This window comes from Myxine glutinosa, chromosome 4, assembly GCF_964187855.1.
Source record: "Myxine glutinosa chromosome 4, kmMyxGlut1.1, whole genome shotgun sequence".
NCBI classification, from domain to species: domain Eukaryota; kingdom Metazoa; phylum Chordata; class Myxini; order Myxiniformes; family Myxinidae; genus Myxine; species Myxine glutinosa.
This window is the reverse complement of record NC_136264.1, coordinates 129,736,487-129,763,410: the sequence shown is the minus strand read 5'-3', so window position 1 is coordinate 129,763,410 and position 26,924 is coordinate 129,736,487. Positions and strand designations below refer to the sequence as shown.

Here is a 26,924-nt window from a genome sequence, read left to right as displayed (position 1 = left end):
ACTTCTGCTAGTATTCTCTAATATAATTGTTGCATAGATCACGCTCAATAAATTTCAGACTAAGCGTGGTCCCTGTCGAATTATGACGTCATAATTATGGCACCAATGACGTCATCGTTAACAACACCTATTCCCCATATGGAGTTACTTACAATGAGCCAAGTTTCAATTTTTTCCATGCAGCGGTTTTGGAGATATGGAGGTGCGAAGTTTTTCAAGATGGCGCTTGTACCACGGGACTTATGACGTCATAATAATCATTAAAATATTATAGGAGGAGGCGCTCCTATGGTGAAAATTTCATGTCAATCGGACCAACGGTTGCCGAGAAAATGAATTTTTAAAATGCAGACACATGGCACACGTACGTACGTAACTGAATGCTTAACCCCGCTTGTCGCTTCGCGAGCGCAGGGTAATAAAATACCAAATACCACATCAAGGTCATCAGGAGGAACCTGGATAGGATTCGGAGTGTGTGGGATAAATTGAGAAAGTGTATAGGGTAGTTGGTCATGGAAAAAAAAGATGCATGAGGTGTGGGGGAGCAAATAGAAAAGTGTTTTGGAGAAGATAGGAGGGGGAGGCCTGCATGCATGGAGCATTTGGGGAGGAGGAAGTTTTGATTACCTGCTTTTATACCGTGATTATTGTGTAGGAGGAGACAATTTTCAGGAGGAGCCAAAACCCCACAAAATGTGCACACAAAATAAGTAGATGTCCTTGTGCATTTAAATATACTAGGGCATGCCCGTACTATATATATATCTAAAATTATATCCCCCCCCTCTATTTACATGAAATGGTTTGGTCCATTCGCAAAGCCAAAGCGGACGGCTTGCGAGTATGGTGACAATCCCCCCCCCTCTATTTACATGAAATGGTTTGGTCCAAAGCGAACGGCTTGCGAGCACGGTGACAATCCCCCCCCCCCCCCCCTCTATTTACATGGAATGGTTTGGTCCAAAGCGAACGGCTTGCGAGTACGGTGACAATCACCCCCCCCCCCCCCCCCCCCCCCCCCTCTATTTACATGCAATGGTTTGGTCCAAAGCGAACGGCTTGCGGAGTTTGGTAAAGAAATCGCCATAGCTCGGTAACTACTTCTCCGATTAATTTAAAACCTTGAAGAGGCACATCCTCGGGTCCCCAGCAATATACCTGGCAAGTTTCAAGTATATCGGACCGGTAGTTGTCGAGAAACAGCGGTCGCATACAGACACACACACACACAGAGATTACTGGAATTATAGATAGATAATTCTGCCTCGTATTATGTTCATGGTTGCCTGGCATGAGACTGATCAGGGCACACTTTGACCCTTTGGCATGAGCCTGATCAGGGCACACTTTGACCCTTTGGCATGAGCCTGATCAGGGCACACTTTGGCCCTTTGGCATGAGTCTGATCAGGGCACACTTTGGCCCTTTGGCATAAGCCTGATCAGGGCACACTTTGACCCTTTGGCATAAGTCTGATCAGGGCACACTTTGGCCCTTTGGCATAAGCCTGATCAGGGCACACTTTGGCCCTTTGGCATGAGTCTGATCAGGGCACACTTTGACCCTTTGGCATAAGCCTGATCAGGGCACACTCAGGCCCTTTGGCATGAGCCTGATCAGGGCACACTTTGACCCTTTGGCATAAGTCTGATCAGGGCACACTTTGGCCCTTTGGCATAAGCCTGATCAGGGCACACTTTGGCCCTTTGGCATAAGTCTGATCAGGGGACACTTTGGCCCTTTGGCATGAGCCTGATCAGGGCATACTTTGACCCTTTGGCATGAGCCTGATCAGGGCACACTTTGGCCCTTTGGCATAAGTCTGATCAGGGCACACTTTGACCCTTTGGCATGAGCCTGATCAGGGCACACTTTGGCCCTTTGGCATGAGCCTGATCAGGGCACACTTTGGCCCTTTGGCATAAGTCTGATCAGGGCAAACTTTGGCCCTTTGGCATAAGTCTGATCAGGGCACACTTTGACCCTTTGGCATGAGCCTGATCAGGGCACACTTTGACCCTTTGGCATGAGCCTGATCAGGGCACACTTTGACCCTTTGGCATGAGCCTGATCAGGGCAAACTTTGGCCCTTTGGCATAAGTCTGATCAGGGCACACTTTGACCCTTTGGCATGAGCCTGATCAGGGCACACTTTGACCCTTTGGAGACCAGGTAGAGGCAAGCAGCCTCATGTGTGGCCAGGGAAGCAACACATTGGTAAATGCCGCCTGCAGGATGTACCTTGCGTACAACGCGCACGGTAGAAAAGCAGTATTTGATCGCTGGTTGAAGTGTCGCAAACCTATAAACAGGTATTTATTCAGCTCAGAGTCTGGAACTGGGCAACAGACTTGATTCTGGCTCAGAATGTGCACTTCCACACCCGCTGTCTGGCACAGCAGATCACAAAAAGAGACCTTTTCACCACAGCAGCTAATCACAATGAAAAGACAGAGTGGGCCATGCATAGTGTTCTCCACGACTCCAATTTCCAGATTCCCCCGCTTTAAGCATCCTCGTTCCTCTATCCCTGCCCCAGCTGAAGTCCAACATCATTGGTTCCTGATTGCTGTAATGCGACCAAGAGAAGGGGCAGGTGTGACAAGGAGGAAGCTAGGTGCCCTGTATTTCTTCTAACAACTAGCTTATACCCATGCTTGCTCCCTTTGTAGCTGGCCAAGCAAGCAGCCTTTCTATCCAGCGGAAGGCCGTGGTATAGGCAAAATTATATACCGTGTCCCTAACATTCCCAAAAAGGCTAGCATGAAACCATATGACTGAAGACACCATCAATGCACTTATCAAATCAACAAAGACCATTCCACCGCTCTTAAATGCTTAATCTAATTTGTTTTGACCGCCCCCCCCCCCCTTGTGAAAATTGGTGTATACAGCTGTCATTATATCCAGTAGATTTGTGAAAAATTAGCTTCATTATTGACAACCATTAACTAAAATACTGTGCACAGTCAGCCTCCAGATCTTACACGTGTCCTCACCAGAGTGGACTGTAATTGCAATGAAAAAAAAAGTGAACACATTGTTCTATTTTGATAAACATTCATTTGAGGTTGTGAGTTGTGAACAACAGTGATGGGATGAATGTTGCTTCAATGTGCATCCTGCTGCGATTGAAAGGTTAATTTTTTACAAAACACGACTTTTTATTTCATTTTGTGTTGTCTTCATATCAAAGCAGCCTTTGTTCGATCACTACAACAAATGATTGCATAGGAAGAACAATCATCCGTGTGGTGCATTCGACATTTTTGTGTCTTTCCCAAAATTAAATTTCTTCATTTCTATGGGAATGTTTGCCTGAATTAAGTCGTTCATTCATTCATTTTTATTTATTTAGTTTTAAATGTATTCTCATGCAACTGTTGCAAATAAGTTTGCTGTTCCTGCGATCAACATCAGCGAGGCAATGCCCCTTCAGTAACAGAGTTGGCAAGCCAGGCCGTTGATGCTGCATAATTGAGGCGGCTGCCCTACATTGGTTTTGAGCGTTTTTATATCAGCTCGGACACGCTGTGGTTTATGCAATGAAAATTGGCTCTCAGGAGCAAGGGAAGGGGGGTATGTAGCCAAGTCAGGAAGAGATTTACGTGGTCGTGGTAGTGATGCTGATGCCATGCATTTTAAGATACCAGCAACGGTACCCACCCTATGGGCGGGGCTTCAATTGGGAGGCCCAAATGAAAAGGCAAAATATCAGAAATTTAAGGCTTTTTTATTTTAAACGATTCATATAAACATCCGTTAAATCATATCACACGCAAATCATCAAAATCTAAACAGTATTTGTAGAATTTCAATAAAAGCCGCATCACTGTTCATATCGGTAAATATTATTCCATCGTGTTTGGAAAAACTGGAAAATTGGAAAATTTGAAAAAAATTGGAAAAACAATGCAGCCTAGTTTACTCCAGGGGGTCCCAGGATTATCCACCCAAAATTTCGTTGCGATCGGTTCAGCCGTTTTTGCGGTACCTCAGAACAGACAGACATTTGGTGAATTATAGTAAGATGTCTTTGCCACCATTTCCTGTTAAAGCATGTTTTTTTTCTCAATAGATTTTGTCATCGTCATGTTGCAACAGCTGTTTAATGTTTGACGTTTCCCTTTACTGATCATGAGTTCTGTGGAAATCAAAGGAGCAGAAAGAAAACAGAGCTGGAGATGAGATGTGATTCATCAGAAGTAGTCAATCAATATTGCTCCTTTGCTGGCAGTGCCTGAACATGGAAGCCTTTGCTTTTAGGTATTACATGTATTACATGCCTGAATATATCTTTCCTCAACACCTGGATTAATACTGGTGCGTCGACGGGTCTTCTAACGCTGACCCGTCGATGGTGGGTGTATAAATTAAGTTACTACATGTTGGGCCGAATCACACGGGGGAGAAGAGCAGAATTAGTCCCTCGCAATTGAATAATTCTGCCAGTCTCTTGAAGCGAATAATACCAATTTTAACCTCCTCCAGGGATTCACCCAAAACCGTGCCGAAATGGTTTGTCACGTAAAAGGTTTACAAAGGGGGGGTCGCCATGCCACATATGTTCTCAAGGAATAACAGGCTTATTTAAAGAAGGCATATGACGACGAAAAAGAAGAATCCCGAAACAAAAGGCACATGGACACAAATACAAGCAGATCCATAAATGAAACAAATGCAGTGCACCAAAAACAAAAAAACACCTGACAGGGAAATAAAACCTCATGGCCATGATTGAGGTCAGCGGAGGTCTAAAAACCGAATCATTCATGCATTCACAATGGGGAGGTCAGGCGAGGTTTTTGTAAAATGATACTGGTACCGGATATTGGAAGGCTCACCGGGAGCAGGTCTCCAAATTTGGCATGGACCAGCAAATAGGTGAAGCATCCAGTAGGGTGAGGAGATGAGAGACAGAATGGAAAGAGCTTGTAGGATGGTCAGGGAGATCTAATGTGGCATAAGTATCGAGCGGAGAACATGCCGCCCAAATGAGGTGGAAGCCGGAAGACGCAAGATAGTGAACAGAATCTGTACAGGGTCTTTTATCCCCACCCCACCATGACTGTGCCGCACACATCTGAATGTTATTTGCTCACGGCTCTGACCCGGCCATTGAATGAGCATGGTGCCACCTCTGTGGTGATGCCACACATACATGGTTGTATCACTGGTGCCCCCCGTTCCAATCATGTAACACCTTCGATGCGCCCACTGGAGGTCTTGTGAGGTCAGCACCATGTTGGACACCGATCATCTAGAGGATGGGCTGTGAAAGAGTGGTTATCAGCCTACACAAATTGCTGCCACCGATGAATTCACCCTCTTTTTCTTCTTATCTCATCTGGTGCCTTGCCTGGTTAAAAAAGAGTCGAACCACCTTTAGAGGCCATTTTTTCCCCATAGAGCAGGGGTTGGCCTTTTTCAGGCACCGTGGTCCCCTTTTTGAAGCAATGTTTTATGGCCGGATGCCCTTCCTGCCGCCAACCTAGTTTGTCTTCTCTTGCAACACGCAGGGAATTACCAGTAAATTCGTACTCAATTTGCCAACCTTGGAAGGATGACAGGCTGAGTCAACCCCCCTGACGTTAATTCAGTGATCGACCAGGGTTCGAACCCAGGATCCCAGGATCCCAAGCCGGCACCCTAACCGCTAAGCCAACACCAGGCTCTGGTTTACAAAGAGTACAAAACACATACGATAAAGTGCCTTCAGAAAGTATTCACACCCCTTGCCTTTTCACATTTTGTTGTGTTAGAACCTGAATTAAAAATGGATTAAATTGAGATTTATTTTGTCACTGATCTACATATAGTACCCCAAAATGTCAAAGTGGATTTTTTTTTTAATTTTTACAAATAATTAAACAATGAAAAGGTGAATTATCAAATTTACATAAGTATTCAACTCCCTGAGTCAATACTTCAAAGACGTGCTTTTAGCAGTGATTACAGCTACGACTCTTATTGGGTATGCCTGTATCAGCTTTGCACATCTGGATTTGGAGAGTTTCTTCCATTCTTCATCGCAGATTGTTTGTTTGTTTTTTTTTTTTTTTGTATACAAGATCGAGGCTCGTGAAAGAGCGAACATTAATCACACACAAAGACAAACCGACACATAAAACATATAACATCGGGAGCGGTAGACAAGATGGGGAGAGAGGAGGAAGGACACAACCACAACATTATTTTGAGAGCAGGGACCGAGAGACATGGAGACATCGAGAGATCTGTGAGAGGGAGAGGGCATTGGGGGAGGGCATGGGAAGGGGGGGGGGGTGGGAGAGGTATAAAACATATGGACACTGCCAGGACTTCCAGGAAAGAAGTTGGAATTTCAAACAAGGTGGATCTGGGGTGAATTAGCGGGGGTAGAAAAGATCAAGGTTTTGGATGGGGTAAGATAAGAGATGGTGGTGAACAGCTGTTTTAAAGACCTGGAGGGACGAGTGGGATTGAAGGGAGTGAGGGAGTTTGTTCCAGAGGCGGGAGAAAAGAGGAATGAAAGAGTGAAGGTGAGCAGAGAGCCGAGATTTCGGCAGTTTAACCATCAGAGGGTTGCTGGCAGATCTTGTGCGACCTGTAGGAATATTTGGGGGACAGAGCACAGAGAGAGCTGGGGCTCTGTTGAAGCTCTGTCAAGTTGGATGGGTAGTGTCAGTGAACAGCAATCTTTAAGTCTTTCCACAGATTCTCAATGGGATTCAAGTTGTCTGGGCTTTGGCTGAGCCACTCATGGACTTTCACATTCTTGTTGTGAAGCCATTCCAGTGTTGCTTTGGCTGTATGCTTTGGGTCATTGTCCTGTTGGAACGTAAATCTTCGCAGCAGTCTAAGGTCTTTTTCACTCTGAAGTCGGTTCTCCTCAAGGATTTGCCTGTATTTGGCTCCATTCATTGTTCTCTCTATCCTTACAAGTCTCCCAGTGCCTGCTGCTGAAAAGCATCTCCATAGCATGATGCTGCCACCACCATGCTTCACGGTAGGGATGGTGTCAATGGGTGATGAGCTGCACTCAGTTTCCGCCAGACATAGCGCTTTGCATTCAGGGCAAAATAATTCAATTTTTGTATCATCAGACCACGTAATTTTTTGCCTCATGCCCTCAGTCTTTCACATGCCGTTTTGAAAACTCGAGGCATGCTGTCATGTGCCTTTTTTCTCAGGAGTGGCTTCTGTCTGACCACTCTCCCATAAAGCCTAGATTAGTTGGAGTGCTGCATAGACTGCTGTCCTTCCTTCAGGTTCTCCCATCTCAGTCAAGGAACTCTTTAGTTCTGTCGTAGTGGTCATTGGGTTATTGGTCACCTCAACGAACAAGGTCCTTCTTGCCCGGTTGATCACTTTGGTCGGATGGCCAGCTCTAGGAAAGGTCTGGGTCGTTCCATATTCTTTCCTTTTTCTAATCATGGAGCTTACTGTGCTCTTGGGATCTTTAAACGCTCCAGAAATTGTTTTATACTCTTCCCCAGATATATGCCTCCTCACAATTATATCGTGGACTGTTACGGACAATTCCTTGGACTTCATGGTAGAGTTTCTGCTCTGACATACACTATCAACTGTGAGACCTTGTACAGGAAGGTGTTTCTTTCTACATCATGTCCAATCAATTTAATTGGCCACAGGTGGACTCCAATCTCGTAGAGACATTTTAAGGATGCACCTGGCTCAATTTAGTGTCATAGCAAAGGTGTTGAATACTTATTGACTCAATACATTTCTGCTTTTCATTTTTAATTATTTTGTAAAAAAAAAATAATAATAAAATAAATTCCACTTTGATATTATGGGGTATTATGTGTAGATCAGTGCCAAAAAAAATCTTAATTGAATGCATTTTCACTTCAGTCTGTTACACAACAAATTTGAAAAAGTCAAAGGGTGTGAATACTTTCTGAAGGCACTGTATATGGGACTTTTAGGACAAATAAAAAGTAAAAACGAATCCCAGCAACTTAGATGATCATTGAAGGTCTTGGAAGAAGCATGGAACACTATGCCACAAGAGTTTATAACAAACTTATTTGAAAGTGTCCCGAGCAGAATTTAAATGGTTTTGAAGGAAAAGGGTGGACATATTCGCTACAAGTTTATATCAAGGCACACGGTGTATAAATTTGGTTATTTGAATAAGATTTCCTTTTTTTATAAAGGCATATATGTTTGCATTGAGCACAGTTTAGTTGAAATTTTAGAAATAAATAATGTTTTTTTTTTATTATAAAGAAATAATTAATAAATAATGGTTCCTAAAAGCACATACTATACTGTCCTCTCCTGTAAACAAAATTCATACTGCCCAAGGTGCAAATTGGCTCTGATCCCAAAATAATTTGATGTGACTCATGGCCAGATGTTAGTGCATACATTTGCTGAATATGAAGGAAATGCATCCAGTCATTTTTGAGTGGAGAATCTAGATGGATGCATGGAAGGACAAATGCAAAATATAAGCCCCCACCTGGGCTGATGCCCATTTTGGGGCACAAAAGATAAGAAGGGTTATAAGACCTCTGTTATCGCTGCTTGCATTCATAGTTGCCATGGTAATAAAGTGGAATCACTTTTTTTTTTCTTTTTTTTTTTTGATTAATACATGGGCTAAGTTTTAGAGCTCGTTATAGAGCTTACACACACACACACACACACACACACACACACACACACACACACACACACACACACACACACACACACACACACACACACACACACACACGACAAACACTTAACACAGCCACTGAGCTTGGGGGAAGTGCCGTCCCTCTCGTCACTTCCCGGGATACTCTGGGTGCCAGTGACGTCATAACAATGCCACTGCTTTTTTCACCGTACTCAGTGGGGAGTTTCTCAGGAGGAATTTGCTCTTTCCCATGGACGCCAACTGATGGGGATTGACTGTGCTCTTCCCTTTCCAAGCAAGGAAGCAGCATGCATCATTTATGAAGTCTTTGGTATGACTTGAACCGGTCCAAAACGAATGGGTGTTTTTTTAGGAGACGTCATCTCCTTACTAGATGGCCGTTGGCTCCCTTTGGGAGCTTATCCACCATTTGATTGTTTCCCATGATTGTAAGTGTTGCTAAGTTGGACAGCTTTTGAAGCAAATGCTGGTGCTCCGACATTCAATTTTAGTGTTTTTCTATCTCTCAAGGTAATAATGGATTTGCTTTCGTTTCTAAATTAGGAAATATCCTCTTAAATGTTTGGTGCTTTCAGGAGCAAAATGTCCATGTTTGCTTTGCCGGTGTTTATGTTGGAACCCATCTGTGGATCGGTCCCATCGGCCGATGGGTCTGACCCGTTTGGCGACCCATCTGTGGATGCACGAGAAATGACAATGCAGACCCATCGGCCGATGGGTCTGACCCATCTGTGGATGCACGAGAAATGAAAATGCAGACCCATCGGCCGATGGGTCTGCGCCATCTGCGGATGTGTTGTTCACCTTGAAGGAATGTGTTGACAGAATGGTGCTCCTCAATCAGGTACACAGTCATTGGAATTACATGTGGTAGGAATTTAACAGAGATGATTTTTTAATGTTTTATTATCTATTTCTACCCATCTATTTATACATTTTGTCAATACATTTTGTAATTAACAGATACATGGCAGTTTTAGTAAAGCTTTACATAACATACTCAACATTCATACAACACATTAGGTGTTCTTCTGATAATGGCGGAGGGGAATGGTGGCAGGGTAGAGAGTGGCAGGTGCTGATGATTAGGGTTAGGGTTAGGGTTAGGGGTAGGTTAGGGTTAGGGTTAGGGTTAGGGTTAGGGTTAGGGTTAGGTTAACTCATCCACCATTGATGCATACACATTCCTTCAAGGTGAACAATACATCCGCAGATGGCGCAGACCCATCGGCCGATGGGTCTGCATTGTCATTTCTCGTGCATCCACAGATGGGTCGCCAAACGGGTCAGACCCATCGGCCGATGGGACCGATCCACAGATGGGTTCCAACATTTATACGCTACAAGCTATTTTTTTTAAAGTGATCAAAGTACTGATGTCACTGCTTCTCTTCTTAGTTGAAGTTATACTTTGTTACCCTGCGCTCGCGAAGCGAAAATCGGGGTAAAGCAATCGGGTGCGTACGTGTGCCGTGTCTGCATTTTAAAAATTCATTTTCTCGGCAAACGTTGGTCCGATTGACATGAAATTTTACCTTAGGAGTGCCTTGGCCGGGAAGATTTTTTTGCTGATAATTATGATGTCATCGGTCACGTGGTACGGACGCCATCTTGGAAACACGTTACACCTCCATATCTCCCAAACCGCTTAATGGGAAACATTGAAACATGACTCATTGTCAAGTACACACCATGGGGAATAAGATATGTTAATGATGATGTCATCGGTGCCTCCATTATGACATCATAATTCGACAAGTACAACGCTTGATCTGATCAGTATGAAAAAAAAAAAATTCCTCTGCAACTGTTAGTCCGATGAGCACGATTTTCTGAATATGAGCCGCTCCTCTTGTATAATTGTTCTAATGATAATTATGACGTCATAGGTCATGTGGTACAGGCGCCATCTTGGAAAAATCGAAAAAAGTTGCACCTCTACATCTCTGAAACCGCTCCATGGAAAAAATTGAAACATGGCTCATTGTCAAGTACTCCCCTTGGGGAATAAGACATGTTAATGATGATGTCATTGGTGCCATAATTATGACATCATAATTCGACAGGGACAATGCTTAGCCTGATCAGTTTGAAATTTATTGAGCATGATCTATGCAACAATTCTCAAGAGAATATAAATTTATGATGTAATTGCTCACGTGGTCTGGCGGCCATATTGGATCAAAGGGAAAAAAACGTTCAAAAACGGAAGAGTTGGCTCGCACCAAGTTGACTGCGCAGGGTAAGTATTCGATGAATACCATCTAGTTATTATTGTCGTCGACAAAGGCTATTTGAACATGTAAGCACTCTCCAGGAATGGTATTGCTTCTTACAACTTGTACATGCATTTCCAACATCAAACTCGATAACACAATGGAATAATCAGCTTGGTTTACCCGATTTATATCAGAGGTCAAGTGTTTCGAAATAGTCAGACTTTATTGCCAAAATGTTACATTTCCACGTGCAGATCCTGTCGAGAGCTTGACATTTGCTTTTGAAGTGCACTTAACAATTAACATACATGTGAGCTGTGTTGTGATATGTACCGTGTAGTTGCAAATATCAGGCTCGGCATGTTTATGTTTCTGTGCGTCACACATCTAACACATAGAAAAATTACAGCCACACTACGTTTGGCAAAATGCTGCTGTCATTGGATTGTTGTTTAATTTTCAACCTTCAGTCTTCAACCTTGAAAGGTAAATGGACTTTTAGTTATTCAAAAATGTGGATCATCGTGTGCCTTACACTGCCACAGAGTGACTTAGTAATCTTACTATAATTCACCAAATGTCTGTCTATCTGTCTGTCTGTCCGTCTGTTCCCAGGAACCGCAAAAACAGCTGAACCGATCGCAACGAAATTTTGGGTGGGTAATCCTGGGACGCCCTGGAGTAAAATAGGCTATATTGTTTTTCCAATTTCTCTAATTTCCAATTTTTCCAATTTTCCAGTCTTTCCAAATACTACAACAACAACACAACATGCATTTTAAGGCCATGTTCCCTGCTAGAGCGGGGGTTAGCCTTGCGGTCCCCATGACAATCTTCTCCATTTTGCCCTATTTTCTGCATCTCTCCTTGTTAACCCCCTTGCCCGCATTTCTTCTTCCACCATCTTTAGCCAAGTCTTTCTCGGTCTTCCCCGTCCTCTACTTCCTTCTACATTAACTTCCATCACTCTTCTCAACCAGTCACTTTCATCCTTCCTCAATACATGACCAAACCATCTCAACCTGTTCCTCTTCACAGCATCAATCACAGGCAATATTCCCATCATCTTTCGCAATTCATCATTTGTCTTCCTCTCTCTCAACGATACTCCGCACATCCATCGAACCATTCGCATTTCCACCCTTTCCAGCCTTCGTTGCTGCTCTACGTTCATTACCCATGTCTCGCTCCCATAAATCATAACACTTCTCACACATGCAGCATACACCTTTCCCTTCAGCTTCAGCGACACTCTCCTCCTCATCAGCACGCCACTCAGTTCCCGAAACTTCTTCCATGCACATCTCACTCGAGCAACCGTTGCCGAGTCTGATCCACCTTCTCCATTCAGCATGTCCCCGAGGTAGCAAAATGTTTTCACACCTTCCAGCTTCACGCCGTCTCCAAGATCCAACTCAACATTTCCTCCATCTGCAGCTCCCTCTGTGCACACCTTACATTTGAATGTAGCTGCCACACTGGTTAATGACCCTCTCAGACCACTACATTTTTGATGAACCCACTCAGCACACATTGTACATTGAATGGAGTTCACTCCAACACCCTTCCTACACACAGCACACGGCCACTTCCCAGTTCTTTCCACCTCACCACATGCTTTACCACTTGCCATCACCTTTGTCTTTCCGATATTCACCTTCAGACCTTTTGTCTCCATACATTCCTTCCACTTGTTCATCTTTTCCTTCAGTCCATCCATACTTTCCGCAATCAACACCAGATCATCTGCATACAACAACTCCCACGGTAAACCCTCCTTTACGGTCTGAGCCAGCACCTCCATCACAGCTACAAATAGTAGTGGACTTAGTACCGACCCCTGATGCACTCCCACCTTCACCTCAAACTCACCACTGTTCCCGTCCTTCGTCCTTACAGCTGTGCGTGCTCTTTTGTACATTGCCATCACTACTCTGATCAACCATTCCTCCACTCCTAACTTCCTCAATGCCCATGTCAATACTTTGCGTGGAACCCTATCGAATGCTTTCTCCAGATCTACAAACCCAAAAAACAACTTCTTCCTCTTATCCATGTACTTCTCCTGCAACTGCCTCACAATGAAAAGCGCATCTGTTGTTCCTCTTCCTGGCATAAATCCAAACTGCATTTCGTCGATCTTCACTTTCTTCCTTATCCTCCTCTCCAACACCCTTTCCAATACCTTCATTCCATGCTCCAATAACTTTATCGCTCGGTACGAGCCACACTCCAGAGGGTCACCTTTCCCCTTGTATAGAGGGACGAGGGTACTCAGTGCCCAATCCACTGGAATGCGGCCTTCTTTCACCACCAGATTACAGATCTCTGTCATTCTCTTCACACCCCAACTTACTGCTGCCTTCAACATATCTCCCACAACTCCCGTCGGCCCTCCCGCTTTTCCACTCTTCATTGCTTTTATCGCTTCCTCAACTTCCTTCTCGGTTATCTTCTCTGCTGGTCCTAAAACTGGGTTACTCTCTATGTTGCCATCCCATTCATTCTCTGTATTCAACAGCATTTCCATATATCTTTTCCATCTTCCATTAATTCCATCTGGGTCGACAACGATTTGTCCCACTTCATCCTTCAAGCAACTCACCCCCATCACATCACACCTCTCTTTCGCTATCTGCTTTGCAATCCTGAATACTGCTTTCTGACCCTCTTCCGAATCCAAGCGTTCTTTACGAAGAACCAATCCAAGCGTTCTTTATGAAGAACCAATCCAAGCGTTCTTTACGTTCTTTACAAGCGAATCCAAGTTTTTCCAAATACTATGGAATAATATTTACCGATATGAACAGTGATGTGGCTTTTATTGAAATTCTACAAATACTGTTTAGATTTGGATGATTTGCGTGTGATATGATTTAACGGATGTTTATATAAATCGTTTAAAATAAAAAAGCCTTCAATTTCTGATATTTTGCCTTTTCATTTGGGCCTCGCAATTGAAGCCCCGCCCGTAGGGCAGGTACCGTTGCTAGTTACACAAATTCTCCACCTCTGATGCATTAAACGGGAAATGGAAGTTAGACATGTAGATGTTAAGTTAGTTATGCTATGTAAGTCAAAGTAAAGATAAATGGGTGTGGGTTGGAACTTTGTCTCCACGATTTCATGTCTCAATGCCAGATGCTTGTTAATGATTAGGCTGGGCTGGGAGGATAGCCGAGAGGTATGCACAATCATCTCGAAGCTGTCTACTCTGGGTTCGAATCTCGATTTACCTATAAACTGTCATTCTGGTGTATCACAGGCAGGGTGATTCATCCGTGTGTGTGTCCAGTCCTTTGGATGGATGTTAAACTGGGCATCCCTCCTGCTAGCATTACTTGGTTAATGTTATAGATCCCATGGCGTCCTTTGTGAAGAGTAGGCGAGCGCCCTGAACAAATTCCAAATTCCTGCTCTACAACTTCCAGGGGGCACTGCGATGGTGGCACAGATGTGCCCCCAGCAAACGATGCTACCCATAGCCATGTGCTGCATGCAAAGGAAGAAGGAGATTTAAACCTGAGGCTAATCCCAAAGTAGTCATTTCCAATGGCAGAGTATTAGGTAAGTTGGGAATGCAATTTTGGATGGATTTTAATGACTTTTTTTTTAATAGTAGTCCAAACAATACCTTCATTGATCAATATGCAATTGATACCTCACATGCATATTCCTCGAATGATATAATTGTATCAAATATCTTGAAACATTTTTACACGTGTACTGTCAAGAGTGTATACATAAACTTCTCAATAATGTCTCGCCCAACCACATTCATTTATAATGAATATCTTCCTCCTCTCCCCTTCTAAACCTTTCACCCATTTTCCACAACAATCTATTAAAATAATACACACAAATTGCATTTCCTGATACTTAACCTCCATGCTTGTAAACCGAAAGCTTTTGTAATTTCACATCAACATAAATTAAACAGAAAGGCTTTTATGGTTTTATTTGTACTTTCTTTTTTTAAATCGATGAAATGATTTCAGTTATTGTCATCCTTTTTTTTTTTTTTTAATGAGTATTGTACTTCAACAAACCGCTGAATAACATTTGCCCCAGAGCACTGCATAATGCATTATCTAGCGAGTTTTACATACGTGGCAGACGTCCACCAATGGACTGATTTCCACTGTTTGCTTCCAACTTGGTTCATTTTAATTTGATAGCTTTTGAATTTACTATTTTAATATCTACCTAATGGCACAATAATAACTAGAAAGGCGCTCAATAGAGAGTGCACTTCCGCCTGGTTGGCCATATCACTCAATGGTGAAGAATCACTTAAAAAATTAAATAATTCTCATATCCGAATCCATATTCAGATCTTCACCAAAATTGAATCTGTTTGTCCTTGTCAGACACCCAACCGGTCCACCAAGTTTCGTCCAAATCCATCCACAGCGTTTTAAGACATCCTGCTATGTATCGTTTTTGGCCCAATCCCTCAATGGTGAAGAATCACTTTAAAATTCTAGTAGCCGGATCGGAATCCGGATCTTTACCAAAATCTAATCATTTCGTCCTTGTGACATACGCTACATCTCTGCCAAATTTCGTCTGAATCCGTCCACAACTTTTTCAGATATTTTGTTCACAAACAAACAAACGGACAAACAGATAGGGGTGAAAACAACCTCCATCCACCCACCTTTGGTGGTGCAGGTAATAACCTGGCTGGGCCATTATTTTCATGTGAATAATCATTTAAAAAACATTCAAGTTATTGTTCTCTTTAAAATCCTTATTTATTTATTTTGCAATTTTAGAATCTCTTAATTATTTTTTAAACTTGTTTTTTTTATTTTCCTTTAATCTCCAACATAGAAAGTTTCAATACAAAGTACAGGCCTATGCTTGTGAAAGATGCCGTGGCATCGCTTGTACCATGTGGTATTGAGTGCCAGCTAGTTATCGTTACCTGCTTTTCATCATACCCTCCTCTGTTGGTGCATAATGGCAGTTTACTCAATGCTTTTTTTGATTTAACGATGTTGATGATTGGCTCCATAATGAGAGAATTGTAACGTTTCATTGCCAGAGATTTTTGATTTTTTTTTCCCATTACCAGAGATGTATGTTTTATTTATTTCCAAACAAATTTCATCAAGGTGCTCTACCAAGAACCTTGGTTTTGCTTTAATGGCTTTACTGGTAATGGCAAAAAACCTCAAACCAAACCCACCATATGCATTGCTGAACCAGTAATCTAACCAAAGCGCAACATGTAAACTAATTTATTTTTTAACAGATGAATTCCTGGGGGCAAAACAAATAACGCATGTAGAGATTCCCATAAAATGTAATTATAAAAACATTGTATAATTGTATAAATATATATGTGTATATATAAATAAATAAAATAAAACCCCCAAAAAATTAAATAAATAAAAAAGTAAATAAAGAAATAATATATATATATATATAAATAAATAAAAAATAAAAAATATTGTATAATTGTATAAATATATATGTGTATACATATATATAAATAATAATAATAAAATAAAATAAATAAATAAAATATATAAATAAATAAAAAGTATAAAATATTGTATAGCATTGAATTATAAAAAAAACAATTAAAAATGGACTCGTTCTCCCTTATCCTCAAACCAAAGTTTTAGTGTGTTATTTTTTTTTCCTCCAGTTTGGTTCTATACTTTTGTGGCAGGACACCAAAACCTTGCCCTGCGCCCTTAAATAGTTTTCCGTTGGCATTGGCATCGAGTAAAAATACAATCCAGTAAAGATCATACATATAGTGGATCGTTCATGCTGTCAACCATTCGTTTCACTTTACCATCATTAGGATGTTGTACCTTGTGTACCTTGTTTTTTGGAAAATGCTAAACATTCACTGCATGTTGGAGTCGATGGCAGCTCGAGAGCATCAATTTACTGGATCCGAGTCCGCTCTCATTCTGCCATGCTGTGCTTGCTTTTCTTGCAAAAGAATTGACCACTGTCGAGGTTAATTTCACGGCTTGTAACTGCTGCTGCGCCCTCTGGGCAAACTGTATAAATGAATGGTTCAGTTTCACCTGCCTTCAAGGAACACCTATCCTTCACTGAACTGATGATCGAGCATGAACTGCCATCTAATATGGGCTACAGATGTTTGAATGTCCCCATCCTCTTACCAAGGCTCATTCATAACGTAATTCCATTCAAAGCATATTATGCTCCACTTAACCATAATAACATGGCTGGAATAAGGAATTTAGGACCCTATGTTATGGTCTTGCATGGTCAACATGATGTCTTTCCCTCCCATAATCCCTCACAATTCCTTAATAATATATTTTTCTCTAGTCTAGCTTATTTCCCATTACCATTACCCCCATTTAAGGACTTGCTTTGCCACACAGATTTTTTTAGTGTCTGCGAGGTCTCTGCGAATTAAAATCGAAAACATCTGAAAATGCAAAACCCGTCTGCGTCCGTTTGTATTTCGACGTCGTCTTCTTCTTCTATACTAGGACGTGCCCGTACGTGGGTGCCTGTACGTGCGTGCAAAAAAGCATGCGTGCAAACAACAACAACAAAAAAAAACTTTGAAACCACGTGGCAGTAACGACCACAGAACCCCCCCTCTATTTACATGAAATGGTTTGGTCCATTCGCAACGACCACAGAACCCCCCCCCCCCCCCCCCCCCCCTCTATTTACATGAAATGGTTTGGTCCAAAGCGAACGGCTTGCGGAGTTTGGTAAAGAAATCGCCATAGCTCGGTAACTACTTCTCCGATTAATATGAAACCTTGAAAAGGCACATCCTCAGGTCCCCAGCAATATACCTGGCAAGTTTCAAGTATATCGGACCCGTGGTTGTCGAGAAACAGCGGTCACAGACAAACACACACACACACACACACACACACACACACACAGAGATTACTGGAATTATAGATGCTTAAAATAACAAAAAGTCTAAAAAAAACACAAAATGAAAATTGATGATTTTATGCAGCCCCCGACCTTTGAGCTTTAGATCCAAACCAAAAAAAATCAACTTCTAGCTTTTCATTGGTGAACCAATTCTGTGACCCAATATGCAAATTATTATGGCAACTTCTCATCAGGTCAATGAGATGAAAATTGATAATTTTATATGATACTGACCTTTAGACCAAATTATTTATTAATTTGCGTTCTCCATTATTCTCATAAAGCTTCGTTGAAAATTTGATGACAAAACTCAAATGGTAAAAAAAAGTTATGGCCTGGACACACACACACACACACACACACACACACACACACACACACACACACACACACACACACACACACACACCACATAGACACAGTCTCATGCTGGGTAACTCGGTCTCCCTGTTGACAATTATAATTCCTCCATAGATTATAATTCCTACATAGATTATAATTCCTCCATAGATTATAAATCCTACATAGATTATAATTCCTACATAGATTATAATTCCTCCATAGATTATAAATCCTACATAGATTATAATTCCTACATAGATTATAATTCCTCCATAGATTATAATGCCTCCATAGATTATAATTCCTACATAGATTATAATGCCTCCATAGATTATAATTCCTCCATAGATTATAAATCCTACATAGATTATAATTCCTACATAGATTATAATTCCTCCATAGATTATAATGCCTCCATAGATTATAATGCCTCCATAGATTATAATGCCTCCATAGATTATAATGCCTCCATAGATTATAATTCCTACATAGATTATAATTCCTCCATAGATTATAATTCCTCCATAGATTATAAATCCTACATAGATTATAATTCCTACATAGATTATAATTCCTCCATAGATTATAATGCCTCCATAGATTATAATTCCTACATAGATTATAATTCCTCCATAGATTATAATGCCTCCATAGATTATAATTCCTCCATAGATTATAATTCCTACATCTATCTATAATTCCAGCAATCTCTGTGTGTCTGTCTGTGTGTCTGTGTGTCTGTGTGTCTGTGTGTCTGTGTGTTTGTCTGTGACCGCTGTTTCTCGACAACCACGGGTCCGATATACTTGAAACTTGCCAGGTATATTGCTGGGGACCCGAGGATGTGCCTTTTCAAGGTTTGAAATTAATCGGACAAGTACCTACCGAGCTATGTCCAAAAAACGCTTCAACCAATCAGAGAGCAGCGAGCTATCACGTGTGCCGAACCGTTAATGCAATGCAAGCGTTAATGCGTTAATGCAAGGCTTTTCTTTTTTTCCCTCTTCTCTTTCTACTTTTCCTTGCGATTAAATTGCAAACAGCCAAAATACGTTGGCGCTAATTGAATAATTGGCCATTAACACTAAAATAATCGTAACTGCGATATGCCAACTTCCGGACAGTGCAGCCTTCCATGTTGTTGTTGTTTGCAGCAGCTGTTTGCAGCAAGGCAAGGCTTTTCTTTTTTTCCCTCTTCTCTTTCTACTTTTCCTTGCGATTAAATTGCAAACAGCCAAAATACGTTGGCGCTAATTGAATAATTGGGCATTATGTTTTACAACTAATAAAAACGAATTTGCGATTCATTCGCTTTCCTGCGCGTTTGTGTACGCGATGGCGATTTCTTTACCAAACTCCGGAAGCCGTTCGCTTTGGACCGAACCATTGCATGTAAATAGAGGGGGGGGATTGTCACCACTCGCAAGCCGTTCGCTTTGGACCAAACCATTTCATGTAAATAGGGGGGGGGATATAATTTTAGATATATATATAGTACGGGCATGCCCTAGTAGATTATAATTCCTACATAGATTATAATGCCTCCATAGATTATAATGCCTCCATAGATTATAATGCCTCCATAGATTATAATGCCTCCATAGATTATAATGCCTCCATAGATTATAATGCCTCCATTGATTATAATGCCTCCATAGATTATAATGCCTCCATAGATTATAATGCCTCCATAGATTATAATGCCTCCATAGATTATAATGCCTCCATAGATTATAATGCCTCCATTGATTATAATGCCTCCATAGATTATAATGCCTCCATAGATTATAATGCCTCCATAGATTATAATGCCTCCATAGATTATAATGCCTCCATAGATTATAATGCCTCCATATATTATAATGCCTCCATAGATTATAATGCCTCCATAGATTATAATGCCTCCATAGATTATAATTCCTACATAGATTATAATGCCTCCATAGATTATAATGCCTCCATATATTATAATGCCTCCATAGATTATAATGCCTCCATATATTATAATTCCTACATAGATTATAATGCCTCCATAGATTATAATTCCTACATAGATTATAATGCCTCCATAGATTATAATTCCTCCATAGATTATAATGCCTCCATAGATTATAATGCCTCCATAGATTATAATTCCTACATAGATTATAATTCCGACATAGATTATAATTCTTCCATATATTATAATTCCTCCATAGATTATAATTCCTCCATAGATTATAATTCCTCCATAGATTATAATTCCTCCATAGATTATAATTCTTCCATAGATTATAATTCTTCCATAGATTATAATTCCTCCATAGATTATAATTCCTCCATAGATTATAATTCCTCCATAGATTATAATTCCTACATCGATTATAATTCCTCCATAGATTATAATTCCTCCATAGATTAAAATGCCTCCATAGATTATAATGCCTCCATAGATTATAATTCCTCCATAGCTTATAATTCCTCCATAGATTATAATTCCTCCATAGATTAAAATGCCTCCATAGATTATAATTCCTCCATAGATTATAATTCCTCCATAGATTATAATTCCTCCATAGATTATAATTCCTCCATAGATTATAATTCCTCCATAGATTATAATTCCTCCATAGATTAAAATGCCTCCATAGATTATAATTCCTCCATAGATTATAATTCCTCCATAGATTATAATTCCTCCATAGATTATAATTCCTCCATAGATTATAATTCCTCCATAGATTATAATTCCTCCATAGATTATAATTCCTACATAGATTATAATTCCTACATAGATTATAATTCTTCCATAGATTATAATTCCTCCATAGATTATAATTCCTCCATCTATCTATAATGCCAGTAATCTCTGTGTGTCTGTCTGTGACCGCTGTTTCTCGACAACCACGGGTCCGATATACTTGAAACTTGCCAGATATATTGCTGGGGACCCGAGGATGTGCCTTTTCAAGGTTTCATATTAATCGGACAAGTAGTTACCGAGCTATGTCCAAAAAACGATTCAACCAATCAGAGAGCAGCGAGCTATCACGTGTGCCGAACGTGACGAACAGACTCTGCCTCGGACGGCACATTTGAGAGCGTATTCATTTATTTCACGTTGGCAAACTATGTTGGCGTTAAACTATGTTTTAAAACTAATTAAAACTAATTTGCGATTCTTTCGCTTTCCTGCGCGTTTGTGCACGCTATGGCGATTTCTTTACCAAACTCCGCAAGCCGTTCGCTTTGGACCAAACCATTTCATGTAAATAGAGGGGGGGGATTGTCACCGTACTCGCAAGCCGTTCGCTTTGGACCAAACCATTTCATGTAAATAGAGGGGGGGGGGGGGGGATTGTCACCGTACTCGCAAGCCGTTCGCTTTGGACCAAACCATTTCATGTAAATAGAGGGGGGGGATATAATTTTAGATATATATATAGTACGGGCATGCCCTAGTAGATTATAATTCCTCCATAGATTATAATTCCTCCATAGATTATAATTCCTCCATAGATTATAATTCCTCCATAGATTATAATTCCTCCATCTATCTATAATTCCAGCAATCTCTGTGTGTCTGTCTGTGTGTCTGTGTGTCTGTGTGTCTGTGTGTCTGTGTGTTTGTCTGTGACCGCTGTTTCTCGACAACCACGGGTCCGATATACTTGAAACTTGCCAGGTATATTGCTGGGGACCCGAGGATGTGCCTTTTCAAGGTTTGTAATTAATCGGACAAGTACCTACCGAGCTATGTCCAAAAAACGCTTCAACCAATCAGAGAGCAGCGAGCTATCACGTGTGCCGAACCGTTAATGCAATGCAAGCGTTAATGCGTTAATGCAAGGCTTTTCTTTTTTTCCCTCTTCTCTTTCTACTTTTCCTTGCGATTAAATTGCAAACAGCCAAAATACGTTGGCGCTAATTGAATAATTGGCCATTAACACTAAAATAATCGTAACTGCGATATGCCAACTTCCGGACAGTGCAGCCTTCCATGTTGTTGTTGTTTGCAGCAGCTGTTTGCAGCAAGGCAAGGCTTTTCTTTTTTTCCCTCTTCTCTTTCTACTTTGCCTTGCGATTAAATTGCAAACAGCCAAAATACGTTGGCGCTAATTGAATAATTGGGCATTATGTTTTACAACTAATAAAAACGAATTTGCGATTCATTCGCTTTCCTGCGCGTTTGTGTACGCGATGGCGATTTCTTTACCAAACTCCGGAAGCCGTTCGCTTTGGACCGAACCATTGCATGTAAATAGAGGGGGGGGATTGTCACCACTCGCAAGCCGTTCGCTTTGGACCAAACCATTTCATGTAAATAGGGGGGGGGATATAATTTTAGATATATATATAGTACGGGCATGCCCTAGTAGATTATAATTCCTCCATAGATTATAATTCCTCCATAGATTATAATTCCTCCATAGATTATAATTCCTCCATAGATTATAATTCGTCCATAGATTATAATTCCTCCATCGATTATAATTCCTCCATAGATTATAATTCCTCCAATTGGCGACCAAACTGGAAATATTCCAACCAAAAGGAACAAGCTTCTCAGATTTGAGCAAGTTTGCATGTTACTTGACATTGTTTTTTACTAGCAACGGTACCTGCCCTATGGGCGGGGCTTCAATTGCGAAGCCCAAATGAAAAGGTAAAATATCAGAAATTGAAGGCTTTTATTTTATTTTAAACGATTCATATAAACATCCGTTGAATCACATCACACGCAAATCATCAAAATCGAAACAATTTTTTTTATTAAGTCTTCGACAATATAACTGCTGATGTTATTGCCTTATATTATCCTTTTCGTTTTAATGAGTGGGAAGTAATGGGGTGGAGGTTAATTGACACCAAATCCTGAAGTTTATTTGATGTAGAAATGTCAAATCTTTGTCAATATCTTTATATTAGCTGAAAAAATAGTTTGTCCTCCAATCCACTTCAAAAGGATAGTACACATTGCTCTTCCATCAGGCGGAAATGGGGCAAAGAAGTGTTGAAACAGACCATGACACTATTTTCCAGTCACATCCAAGATGCGATGCACATTTCTGTTATTTTGGGCTCTTGGCACGGTGTGCAGGTCCATGCAATGTGTGCTAACATTGATGGCCAATATGGCCCTGACAGTTGTTCGCTGCAGACCAGGTGACAAGGTCAAGGTAATAACATGCCTTTACGAACGCTTAGCTGAACACATTGGGGTCAGGAGTGAGTCCATTGTCGGAATGAATTCTCTGACTATTTGTTTGCAATCATCTGTTCTGTGACTGTTCCCACACTCTCTATTTATGCTGCACTCTTCACCCAGAGCCAACCCTGGCTTTATATTTATAGGCTCAGAAGCTGCCTTGAAATTCTGACTTCAGCCTCATGCTGATCTGTGGCAGGACAGCCTTGGAGGTATGTGCACTCGTGTTTGAGCTGTCTAGCCTGGGTTCCAATCTCGACCCAGCTATGAACTGTCACCCTAATTTTACCCATGCAGGGTGATTCTTCAAAGTATGCGCCTTACATCAGAAGGATATCGGTGTAGCACTTTGCCAGCATTGGTCGATGGCGGACGTTAAAGATCCTAAGTTGTCTTTTATGGAAAGTAGGCGAGGTATCTTCATGACCCTGAACAAATTATGAATTCCTGCCACATTCAGTAGAACGTCAGGCCTGGCCGGATGATTCTTGAAAGACAAGCTAAAAACGTTTCCTGGCCAATCCCGCAGGAAGGTGAGAATACAGGGTGTTTCAAAAATATTGATACAACTTTGACTTCCTGCCATTTCTTTGTTTTTTGACCTTTACTGTTTTCCTTTTCAGGGTTTGATTGTGTTATCATAGTATTTGTTCCCTGCGATTTCTAGCTCCATAGCTCAACTATGAAATTGACATTGGGGCAGAAGACAAAAGTGGTGGCTCTGTGGTATGAGGCTAAATCATACGTAGACACCCGCCAGAGGTTCTGCCTGGAATGCGACCTCAGAACACGTGATGGACCCACAAATTGTGCCATTCAATGTATTGTGAAACATTTTGAGCACAAGAGTACAGTGCACAACCATAGCAAGGGCAACAGTGGCAAGCCAAGATCAACGCCATGTGGGATTCTGCAGTGGACAGTTCCAAGAAGTCCCACCACTGGCGCTCCCAGGAGCTGGGCATGAAACCAACATCAGTCTGGCATATCCTCACGAAGGAACTGAAGCTTTTCCCATACATCATCTCAATTAGGCATAAACTGAGTCAAGATGACATGAGAAGGAGACTTCATGTGTGCAATTGGCTCAGTGACAGGATGGAGCGGTACCCAATCTGTATCAACCTGATGTGGTTCAATGATGAAGCTCATTTCCACTTGAACGGTGCCATCAACAACCACAACAACATTTTCTGGGGGGCAGAACCACCTGAGACCAACAGGAAAGTTGGACAGAACTTTGGAGTCAGGATCATTGCCTGTCTGAACCGTGGAGGGGCACACATCGAGAACGTCAATTACAAGGATTTTGCATAAATGCCAATTTCAGACCTTGGGCTCTCACTAACTCTAGCAGTAGTGGGGCAACTTCGCATAACAATTGTGCATTTTATGAGGAAAGCACCAAATTTGGCACACTAGTAGACTATCCTATTATGAACAGATTTCGATATTGGGCCATCTCAAATTGGATTTTTGTTTTCTTCATTTTTTTTCTTTTTTTTTTTCAAGCCATTTTCCAAAATGGCCGCTAGCGGTTACTATAATTTCACAAACCCTTAGTGTACCAGTTATTCAAAGGATAATACTAACACTAACATTGGTCTGAACATTTATTAAAAGCTGAATTAAGAAAAACATAACCTGTAGCCACCTCAAGTTTAAAGATAACCGCCATTTTTCAAGATGGCCGCTAATTATTTGTTGTACCGGACGACTATCTCACTCATAGAAATTGATCGAGTTGTCTGATTTAAATGATTTTAGTGTCAATTTGCCAATGTTAGACTATTCTAAAATATAATATTTTAAAACTTGCATGCCACTAGAAAATCAAAGATGGCCGTTTTTTTTTCAAAATGGCCGCCACTCATGGCATCGAGTTATTCACATACTAGTGAACATCTGTTTACTCTTTGGTATGATATCGAAATTGTTCTGAATCAGTGACACAGTCTGCTCTGGTCTTCTCCTAGCCCGTAGTCATCTATATAATAATACCGTAAGGACTCGACTTTGTTATCCCTTTTACGCCGCACCCAGTGACCCGATGCCCACGGCACTAATGCATTTTCCATCTACGAACCGCGCTCTTTGTTTATCACGTACAGCCATACTCGAAAAATCTGAATTCGCTGACTTTGGGACCCAAAAGCATCCGATTATCGGCCGATACGACGCCATCTTACGACACCATCGTATTGGCGTCTGCTGGGCGAAGGTGATGCGAGCCGTCCGCTGATTCGACAGTCGAGTGGTGTGATGGGTGGTGTGAACCAAATGGTCTTTTTATTCCCTTGAACATTTAAAATTAGGATATATAAGGAAACGTCTTTATCGTCATTTTAATAAAGTTAAATGGAGTGACGTTGCGATACTCGGGGTGCGTTGCATAAATCCTCGTAACTCAGAGAGGTGTAGCAGGTGGCGAGACGTAAGGAAGCTTTTTTATTCCCTTGAACATTTGAAATTAGGATGTATAAGGAAACGTCTTTATCGTCATTTTAATAAGGTTAAATGGAGTGACGTTGCGATACTCGGGGTGCGTTGCATAAATCCTCGTAACTCAGAGAGGTGTAGCAGGTGGCGAGACGTAAGGAAGCTTAAAGATAACGAGCTGAAAACAGACGAACAATATCCCTTCCGTGGATGTTCCACGGGTTTCACGTCTTTATCGTCATTTTAATAAAGTTAAATGGAGTGACGTTGCGATCAGTGAGTTGTATACGAAGAGATAAAAGGATGGCATTGACTTCGAGATGGTACGTGATAGTTGGCTGCGGCTGGCTGATGCCACGTTTTTTTTTTCTAAGTGTCATGGATGCTGATGGACATAATAAAGGTATCGGCTGATCTCTCATCGTAATATTACCCGATGGAAATGAACTGTTTCTTTGTTTGTCATTTCCTGTGCAAAAATGTCAAATTGATAAGTCAGACATCCTTTTCTATGGACAGCTGCGCTCCTTTTCGATGGCATAGTCTATTGATATGCATGTTCTTCTTTCATATAATTTTACACATTCACAATCAGTATTTCAACTCTTGCAGACATTGGAAAGGAAGTTGACTCACAGGCCAACTCTCTGGCTCAATCACAGGCCGACGCACAGGCGATGTAATTGTGAGTAGCATTTTTGCACAAGTGAAAATTGATCTTTCTTCCTAACTCTTACTCGGACAAGCAAATCCCCTATGCCATCCATAATGGTACACTCTATCCATACACCACATCCTCCCTTCCGTGGATGTTCCACGGGTTTCGGCTAGTAAATACTATTGCCACTTCTACTACCAGGTGCCAAGCCAATAGTGCTGTGTATGTTTATCATTGGTTTTCATTCAGAATCTGTGTCTTAATTAGATTTTGAAAAATGGCTGCCATAGCCACCAGGGACTGAATCTGAGATGGCCCAATATCCAGATCTTTTCATAATATGATAGTCTACTAGTGTGCCAAATTTGGTGCTTTCCTCACAAAATGCACAATTGTTATGCTATATTTAGCTTAGCTGCCGGACTACAGTGACTTACTGCAATAGCAATCAGGGATAGAAAATACAATGTCATAACTCATAACCTTTTAAGAAATGTTTGGTTCACGTTCCTGAGGTTTCTG

The 26,924-nt window shown here is 41.2% G+C and overlaps 1 protein-coding gene across 10 annotated transcripts in view; it reads left to right on the top strand.

Moving 5' to 3' along the window:
• LOC137425199 (kazrin) overlaps positions 1 to 26,924 on the top strand; it is a 738,641-nt gene that overhangs the window by 194,596 nt on the left and 517,121 nt on the right. For 3 of the 10 annotated variants that reach the window (XM_078776417.1, XM_078776420.1, XM_078776415.1), the window contains exon 3: positions 26,357 to 26,429. The exons of the other annotated variants lie outside the window; for them this stretch is intronic. The gene's annotated coding sequence lies outside the window, so the exon portion shown is untranslated. The remainder of the gene's footprint in view (positions 1 to 26,356; positions 26,430 to 26,924) is intronic. 10 annotated transcript variants of the gene reach the window in all.